The 10,038-nt window shown below is 35.4% G+C and overlaps 1 pseudogene; it reads left to right on the top strand.

Annotated features, from left to right (window-relative positions):
• The first annotated feature begins 8,676 nt into the window (after positions 1 to 8,676).
• LOC116634816 lies at positions 8,677 to 8,837 on the top strand (annotated as a pseudogene).
• The last annotated feature ends 1,201 nt before the right edge of the window (positions 8,838 to 10,038 follow it).

Below are 10,038 nucleotides of genomic sequence, written 5' to 3'. Positions count from 1 at the left end.
CTACAAAGGAAAATGTTTCAATAAAGGATCATTGACAACCAAAAAAAAAAAAAGAATTTATTAGAATCAGCTTGTAAATCTATCTAGCTTAAGTGCTACCCTTGGGGAAAACAAAATTTTAACTACAGAGTTAATTTCATGTATTCAGGATTTTTATTTATTTTTAATAAATTACAGTAAATTATATTTCTGCCCATTTTACCCACCTAATCTTATTTTATTTGCCCAATATTTTTCTTGCTAAAATTTTACAAATATTTTTTAATTTTTTTTTCCAAAGAACTAACTTTAGGTTGAGATTCCTTATGTCTTTGGTTTCTATTTTATTTTCTACCATAACGTTTTTATATCGTTCTTCCACCTTTTAAAAATTTTGCTCTGATACATAGATATGAAAATTATATATATATATATATAATATATATACACATTTAAGTTCTACTCTGAGCAAATTTTAATTATACAGTACAATATTATCAACTATTCTCACTATGTTACACATTCAATCCTCAGACCTTATTCATCTTATAGTGGAAAGTTGTTCTGTTCTTTTTCTAACTTCTTAGGTTGGCTGCTTAACTTAAAATTTTTAACCTCTGTGTGATTTGTTTTTTCACCGATGGTTTTTAAAATTTTTTCTCTTCACCTTTTGTTTTCTGCAGTTTCACCACGAATTATGTAAGCATAAATTTCTTAGTGTTTATCCAGATTGGGGGATGTTTCACTTTCTTAAAAATCTATGGATTTGTTACTTTATTTTATAAAATTCTCAGACATTATCTCTTCAAGTAGTTTCTTTGCTCCACTTTTTTCTGTCCTCTTTTTCCTGGAAGTCCACTTAAAATAGTTTAAACCTTTTCATTCTTTGCTCCCTATATCCTAAACTTTCTCATATTTTTTCATCTCTTTTTCTTTCTGGGATGCATTCTACTTAATTACTTCAAGCAATACCTTTCAGTGCATTCATTCTGTGCTGTTTAATCTGCATCCTTTGAGTTACATCAATCAACACTTTCTATTTCTAAAAGTTTTATTTGCTTCTCTTTCAGATTGGTCAGTTTTTTTTCTAGTGTTTTGTTTGTTTGTTTGTTTTCATGCCACAGTTCATTTCTTTAAACATTTCATCTATAGCTATGTTGTCTTTTCTGTTTCGGGGCTACTTACTCCAGGAGAGCCTATCTGAATTCTCCTGTTGTGACAGTTCAATAATTTCTGGAGTCACAGTTTTTTCTGTCAGTGGTCAGGAGATGGTTTACAGCTGACTCAGAGCATCGAGTGTTGCAAATGAATAGTCAATTGCCAGACTACAACTTTTTCTCTCCCCATTGACTTTTGTAAGATTTTTGTATCTTTAGAGTCAATAAATGTTATCAGAATATGTTTAGACACTTTCATTTTTTCATCATTTCTACCAGGAATTTGATTAGTCCCTTCAATCTGTAGGTTCAACTCTATGCTTAACTCAGAGATCTTTTTTCTCTTTTTAAGCAGTACATATCCTTTATCTGTTCTTTTCTTTCCTTTTTAAATTATTCACGTGTTAGATTCCTGGACCTATCAACCAAATCTTTCATCTTTTCCTCATAATTGTTATCTCCTTGTCTTTACTCTGAATTTTGAGATAATTTATGCCCTTTAACTTTAAAGGCTTTTAATTCAGGCTTTGACAGTGACAATATGTTCCTTCAACTCCTCTATCAAATGGATTTATTTGGGTTAGTGTAGGTAGTTTCTTACTCCAAAAACATTCTTCTGTGTAATACATTTATATCTCCTTAAAAGCTCGTTCGGGGGAGTCCCCAAAATTTTTCATCTGCCTATAAAATCAATTCTATTATATCAAATGTCCTATTTGTCTTCACTGATAATCATTTTTACAGCTATTGGATCCCCTCAGATGAGATGAATTATTCTTTCCCCAGGCATCACAGATCGTGAAAAGCAAAGTGGCTGTACTATAGAACTTGGTGTGCTTCCTGCCAGTGTACCTGGAAGAACCTCCCTTCTCCTCAGAATCTTGAACTCTCCTGGCCTCAAGGACAGAATTGACTGATTCCTCCTTCAGCTCCTTCTGACTCTCTGGGTGATCCGGAAACTAAGCGCCCTGATGGTAAGTGCTGCTCAGTCTGCTACTTTCCAAAGATTTGCCAGAACTCCAGGCAAAGGGTCAAAAACTCTGCAGATCTGCCTGCATGAGAGCTCAAGAGCAGTTGCCTACAGGCCTATCGCTGCCGAATTTTTGCATTCTTTTCAACTACTTGGTTCCTCATTTAGCTTTTATGGGAAAGAGAGGAATATTTTGAGAACTGAACTTATTCAACCACCTAAATGGTATTTTTTTCCCCCAGAAACAGGTTAGTTGTTATTGTTATTGTTGTTCTTTCTCTATCAAAGATTTCCCATGGCCCTCAGAATTAGAATTATTTTAATGTCTCTGTCCTCTGCATACTGCTTCTCTGAGCACCTCAAGCGAGGGTTATTACAATTGCCACCATTTAGTAGTTGTGGCCCTTATGGTTTTCTTTAAATTAAATCATTTTAGTTCTCCAAATCTCTTAGATTTCTATTTATTTCCTGTGGCAGACAGAATAGAATTAGAACCACACTCCCCATGTCTTCTGAAAAAAAGACACATATAAGAAAGAAAAAACATTTTCCCTTGCTACAAACATCATCTTGGATCTAAACTAGCAGTTGTTTGTTCTGAGAGGCTTTGTCCTATGTCTCTGAACTCTAAGCACCCTGGAATACGTCTCCCTGCCAATGAAAGCTTTTTTATTGCTGTCACATCATGCCTGAGTTCCTCATCCATGTCCAACATCAATAGATCAGAAAAATACCCAAAAGTACATCAATTCTATATATCAGTTAGGGAAAAGGTGAAACAGTCTATGACAATTAAATGCAAGTCAATATCATGTGGCTTTTTTTCATAGATAAGGAACTGCAAACTAGGGGTCTTTAACATTTCTTAATTCAGCAATAGTTATAATTCTAACAGTTATCATTCTGATTCCCAGTATTTATGTTGAGAGCCCAGAATATCCTATTCTATTCCATCTTTGCAAAGACAAGCATCCTCAGGCTCCCCCTAGGCTTTTCCCTCTAGTGCATGGGAAGTGTACACACTCTCAGCTATCTCACCCTGGAGTCTTTACAATAATTGGTGTATGGCCATGCCTTGCTACCCCAATTTATTATATGCCCAAATAACTTCTTGCCATGCTTTGGTCTGAGTTTAACCTCAGCCTGTGAACGCTCACCAGTCTCATTTCCAAAAGTTCAATTACTTGGACTAAGTCGTTTCTCTAGAAACATAGAGCTGGGAAAATTCTGGGTGCTATCACTCTTACTTCAAAAGCTAATTCTCATTCCACAGAATGAAACATTTATCCCCTAGGGGAGCTAAGGAAGCTAAAGAGCATGTTTAAATCATCTGCCTATTATCACTTCCGAATGCTTCCACTGCTTATTCCATTAGATAATTCAGTGACTCAAAGCCAGATGTTTTTATCCCCAAGTGAAAAGTCCTACATTTGGTCTAAAATTACAAATATACTGCAATGCAGAAAATGACATTCTGAAATTGGCTGAAGGGTTTTATTTAACATCAGAACACTTAGAGCATTTCTGAACAAGCACCAAAAATTTATCTTTTATAAATGTATTCTCTGTATTATTATGTGTTTCATGACATATCAATATTTACTCTCTGGTCAGTAAGACTTTGTTTTCATACAGGTCTGGTTTTACCTAAGTTATGGCTTAAAAATAGATTGCCATGATTTTTCTTTTTTAGTGCTGAGGAAGACAAATCACATTTCCCTCTTACTTTTCCATGGGTTCCATCACTAATACCCACTCCTTGTTCCCTCTACAATGCTGGAAAGTTCTTTTTTTTTTTTAAATACAGTGATTGCTCTCTTTTTAAATTTTAGACAGGCTCTGATACCGTTTTTTTTTTTTTTTTACTTACCACTTGAATAATTGAATGATTATTTTCTAAAAATCAATGAGATATATATATAAACATATATAAAATATACATATATATATTTCACCAGTCCCTGCCTCCCTCCCTCATTCTCTCTCTCTCTCTTTCTCTCTCTCTCTCTATATATATACACACATATATAATCTCCAGGCTTTTCTGGACACCACTAATCTATGGAATTCAGGAGTTTAAGATATTCCTGTAGTTCTGTGGTTCCTTGTTGATAAATATTATGTAGAAACTATAAATAAGTATATGCCAGAAAAAAAAAAGAACACCTTTGTTGATGGATGATGAAAATCTTAGCAGAGAATGCTGGAGCAGCAAGACAGAATGATATCACACTGACAGTAATTCATAGTTAGCCAAAAAACAAGGAACCACCCTGAGGCCAGCTGAATGGCTTCAAAAGCTCAGTAGACGCAGAACAAATACATTTTCTACCTCCAGAATGGAATTACATCCTTTGAAATAACTCTGCCATGCGGTGTTGCTAAAACTTTCACAATGACAAGCAAAGGCACATCAGCAGCCTGCCTGTACAGAGTCCAATAAGGTGTCCTGACCAATAACACACCTATCCTGAATCTGTCCCCAACAGATACGGAATTTGTGGTGATTTGCTCAGCCTGCATGCATAAGCTCTATATGACAAGCTTAATTCAGAACAATTTCAACAATAACTTTTGGACAAAACAGCAGAATATATAACAACAGGGCAGAGGGTCAGGATCAGATCATTCTTCTGTGGAGAAACAGAAACTCAGCATTTCTAATATGCTTCCAGATATCTACAGCATTTACTCTACTGAGATGACTATTTCACAATATTTTATTTCTCCCCAAAACACCAACTTTTCCCTAAAACATCATTCTAGCAGGAAAATCAGAAGCGCTCAACAGATAACTTCCTCATCCTGTTTCACCAAGTCCACCAAAATCAAACATCTGTTCTTTTACACACGCTCCTGGTATCTACCCAACTACTTAATGACAGTTCTACTTATGTCTAGTAGTTATACTAATAGTGATATTTAAAAGCTAAACTTCTATTTGCCCTTCTTAAATAGAGTTTTCTCTAAATATTTTTCACCCCAGTTGCTCCAGTCAGTAAACATAAAATATCTTGATTCTTCTCTTTATCTCACACCCACCAGCAGCCCATCAACAAATCCTGTTATCTCTGACTTCAATCTCTTCTTATCTCCTGAAATATTAGTTCAAAGCCACATCATTTCTCACCTGGACAACTGATTAACCCTCTAACTATTTTGGCTGCTTCTTTTTTTTTTTTTGCCTTTCCACATCCACGTTGATTATCTATTGTGTAACAAACTTTCTCAAAGCATCGTGACTTGAAAACAATAGGGTTATTGTTTTTCATGATTCTATTTGTTGACTGGACTCAGCTGAGCAATTATTTGGTGGATCTTAGTTGATGTCATTAACACAGTAGTAGTTGCATAGTGGTTAAGATACTGAAAAACCTGGGTCGGTCTCTCTCTCTCTCTCTCTCTTCCCCTGTTGTAGTCTCAGGGCTTGTCCTCTCCATGTGATCTCTCCAGTACTGTAACCAGGCTTCTTACATGGTAGCCAAAGGCTCCTAAAATAAGGGAAAGCCCTCTTAAAACCTAGACCTGGAATTGGTATAGCATCACTTCTGTAACATTTTATTGGTTAACGTAAGTCAAAGGCCAACCCAGATACATTGTGCTGGAAAGGACTATACACACACACCCACCCACACACACACACACACACGCACACACACATTTTATAAATAAACTATTTGTTCTGCTTCTCTAGAGAACCCTGACTAATACAATGATGCATATTTTGCATATTGGGCATCCTTTTAGCTTTAATATGCTTTCCTATTATTAATGTCTCTTTTATTGATTTCTTTTAGCTAGTTTCATTTCAATATATCTTGGTAAGGAGAAAAGCAGTTCTTGACAACCACAGGCCAGTCTGGCACTCATAGCCAGGCCATGGTGTTCTCCTATGGAACATAATTTAAGAGAACATCAATACCAGAGAAGTCCAATCTGTGATTCTATGGATCAAAACAAAGACAAGACCATAATCATGTCTGAATACAGACAAAAATATTAACATTGTCCAAATCACAAAAATGTCTGCACATCCCCATATCCTGGCTGATAGGAATGACTACAATTTTAACCTTAGTCTACTCTTCTCACCCTGTTGATAAGATGTACTAAGACAGAATTACCTCCACTCTCTGACAGCATCCAATCCAGAACAAAGTCTGCTTCCTCAATCCTCTTCAAAATTGATAAACCAAGCCCAAATCTTATTTTACAAAGTTGTTTCTAAAGCTCTCTTACTGAAATGACTCACAGTTCTTGATGGCACAGATTTACCCTTGCTGAAACAAGCAATAAACCCAAGTTGCTCAACTACAGTTATATTTCTGATGGTCTTTGACTAAAAAGCAGTGGCAATCTTAACTTACTGTATGTGTCATCAGTGGCCTTAAATGATTTCTTGGTCAAATCAAGGTGGCATGCAATACTTAAACAACAGGAACATAAAATGTGAAATTTTACAAGACCAATAATAGTTTTGTATTCTAAATAATTCTTAGTGCTACACTGAGTGATTTCAACGTTTATTTTAGTATCTTATGGTTACAAACCAATACTGAATATCAAAAGCACTCGGCAAATTGCTGTCTGGAAGTTATTAAATTAATCCCAAGTAGCTATATTGTTTCCTTCTTCTGAAGAAAACTGTAGACTTGTAATCATTATAATTCTAGGTCCTGTGAGTATTGTGTAGCAATCAAACACTTATTAACTGCCACTGTTAATGCAGCCATCAAAAAAAATGTAGAATGTATAAATTTCAATTCAATTTAGGAGATAATGGAATGACATAGTTAAAAACTCAAATGACGAACAAAAAAAAAAAGAGAGAGAGAGAGAGAAGAAAAAGGCCAAACATATTGAGGCACAGAAAAGAAACATAAAAAGAAAACAGAAAACAGAACATTTTTAAATTCAAATGTATTTATTTTTTGTTATGTTAATCACCATACATTACATCATTAGTTTTTGATGTAGTGTTCCATGATTCATTGTTTGCATATAACACCCAGTGCTCCATTTAGTACGTGCCCTTTTTAATACCCATCACCAGTATTTAAAAAAAAAAGTAAAGTTCTCCTGCTGGCCAAAAGGAGTCATAGAGACTTAACTAACTCTCCCATTGAAACGATCAAAAACAGGATGAGATATATAAAGCAAAAACCTTCAAGACATTGGGCAATGGCAACAAAGGACAGTGATCCCTGAGAAAGATAAATGATGTAAACCCCACAATTGCTCCAACTTACTGTCTTGAAAGAGGTCCCAGTCCACTACCATAGGAAGGGGAAACACTGACAGAGAATGTGAGTTGTGAGATAGAGATAATAGTCCAAACAGCTAGATGTCATCAAGCAGGATCCTGGAAAGAAAAGGGCTGCACAGAAAAAGGACCCTGACATCTGCAGAAGATCCCTCTTGAGTATTCAACATAGCACTGAATAGTGCAGGTATGTGAAGAAGGTATGCAAGGCTGAGGAAGATCCACCCACAAGGATTAGAGGGCCCATTTCTTCCAGCCAAATGGAAAAACATCCTATTTTATGAGGCATTGGGTAGAATATTCAGAAGGTCCTCTAATCTACTAGTCAAAAAACCCACAAAGGTACATGGGTCGGGACAGGAAATGATCTTAGCGCAATTTTAGTTATCTTCTCAAAAATCAGCCTTTGTTTCTACTAATTTTCTCTATTGTTTTTACTAATTTTCTCTATTGTTTTTCCATTTTCTGTTTCATTGATCTCTTTTCTGACCTGTATTATTTCCTTTCTTTGGCTTGCTTTGGGATTAATTTATTCTTCTTTTTCTAATATTCTGAAGTGCAAGCTGAGGTCGTTGATTTGAGACCCTATTTTTTCCTCATATGAGACGTTAGCACTATCAATTTCCCTTAAGTATTGCTGTATCTGCATCACACAAATTCTAACAAGTTGTGTTTTCATTTTTATTCACTTCAAAATACATTTTAATTTCCCTTTGAATTCTTTGTCCTATGGGTTACTTAGAAGATCTCTAAGAATCCAAAAATACTTCTCTTTATTATTGCTTTCTAATTTAATTCCACCATGCTCAGAGAACATATGTTCTATGACTTGAATCTTTGAAAATTTATTGAGATTCATTTTATGTTCTAGAACATGGTCTACCTTGTTAAATGTTCTATGTGTAATTAAAAGATTATGCATTCCCCCCCTTTTGGGGGGGGATGTTCTATAAATGTCAGTTAGTTCAAATTGGTCGCAAGTATTATTCAAGTTCTCTATATCCTTACTGATTTTCTGTCTACTTGCTTTATTAATATTAAGAGTAGATGATGACAGGATGCCTGGGTGGCTCACTCAGTCAAGCATCTGCCTTCGGCTCAGGTCATGATCCCAGGGTCCTGGGATGGAGCCCCACATCTGGCTCCCTGCTCCAGGTTGAGCCTGCTTCTCCCTCTGCCCCTCCCCCTGCACGTGCATGCTCTTGCATTCTCTCTCTCAAATAAATGAATAAAATCTTTTTTTAAAAAAAAAAGTAGATGATAAACTAACTATAATTGTGGGCTTGTCTATTTTTCTTCGCAGTTCTATCACTTCTCAGCCTTTTGGGTAAGATCAAGTGTAGTATCTGTTCTTACCAGTTTATTTTTCTTTGCAGTTCCTTCATGTTTGTCAGTTTTGGCTTGAGGCTCTACTATTAAATGCATAAATAATTAGGATTATTAAGACTTCTTCATGAATTGACCCCTTTATCATCATGAAATGGCTCCCTTTATTGCTGGTAATATTTATTCTGAAATCTACTTTTTGTGATATTAATGTAGCAACCCCAGATTTCTTTTGATTACTGTTATCATGGTATATTTTCCCATCATTTTCTTTTAAATTTATTTACCATTTTTTTAATATTTCTTTATACCTTTCCTTATTCTCCTTATTTGGAGATTCCATTGCTCGAACTTTTTCTACAGCTCTCTGATATTATCTTCATTTTTGTTCATTCTTTACCTCTCTCTATTTCAATATGAATATTCAGTCCACTGATTTCTTTCCTCTGCAATATCTAACCTACTGTTAAACTCATCCAGTGTATTTACCATCTTAGACATTATTTTTTTCATCTTGAGAAGTTTAATAAGGGGATATATACATTTTTCCCCAGCTTCTTGAAGAGGTGTATTACGATTACAAAAACTGTTTTAACATCCTTATCTACTAATCCTGTCATGTGCATCATTTGGTTGTTTCAGTTTTAATTTTTAGTTTTACTGCTCATTAAGGATTATATTTTCCTGCTTCTTTGGCACACCTGGTAATAATTTCTATTATTTGCCAATATTATGACTTTTACCTTGTATGTCGGATGCTATTGTATTTCTATAAATATTCTTTACCTTTATTCCGGGACAGAGGTAAGTTTTTTTAGTATGATCCTTTCAGCTCTTGCTTTTAAACTTTGCGAGGCAAGACCAAAGCAGTATTTAGTCTATGATGAATTTTTCCCACTACTACAATAAAAGTCTTTTGAGGACTTTTTTTGATATCCCATCAATTAAGAGGTTTTTTACTCTGGCTGGTGGAACTATTCTCAGCTCTAGTTCAAGTACTGTTTTCTCTAATCCTTTTAGGTGGTTCTTTCTTTGGTCTCAGTTCCCTCACATACATGTACTTATCAGTATACACTTATGATAAGAAGACTTGAGAAAGAACTCTACAGGTCTCTCTAAATGCAGCTGTATCTTCTCTAGTACTCTCCCCTGTCAACTCAAACCATGTTGGCCTCCATGGACTCAAGCCCTCTCTTCTCCGTTGAAGGAGACCAGCAGGTTCTATCTGGGTTTTTATCTCCCTGTATTACAGCCATAAAACTTTCTTCAAGCAAGAATTTGGGACAATGTTCAAGTTCACCTTGTTTGTTTCCTATTTCCCAGGCATCACTGCCCTTTGTTGT

This window comes from Phoca vitulina, unplaced genomic scaffold, assembly GCF_004348235.1.
Source record: "Phoca vitulina isolate PV1807 unplaced genomic scaffold, GSC_HSeal_1.0 scaffold9, whole genome shotgun sequence".
Classification (NCBI taxonomy): Eukaryota; Metazoa; Chordata; class Mammalia; order Carnivora; family Phocidae; genus Phoca; species Phoca vitulina.
The sequence above is the reverse complement of the archived record's forward strand: the minus strand, read 5'-3'. Positions and strand labels throughout refer to the sequence as shown.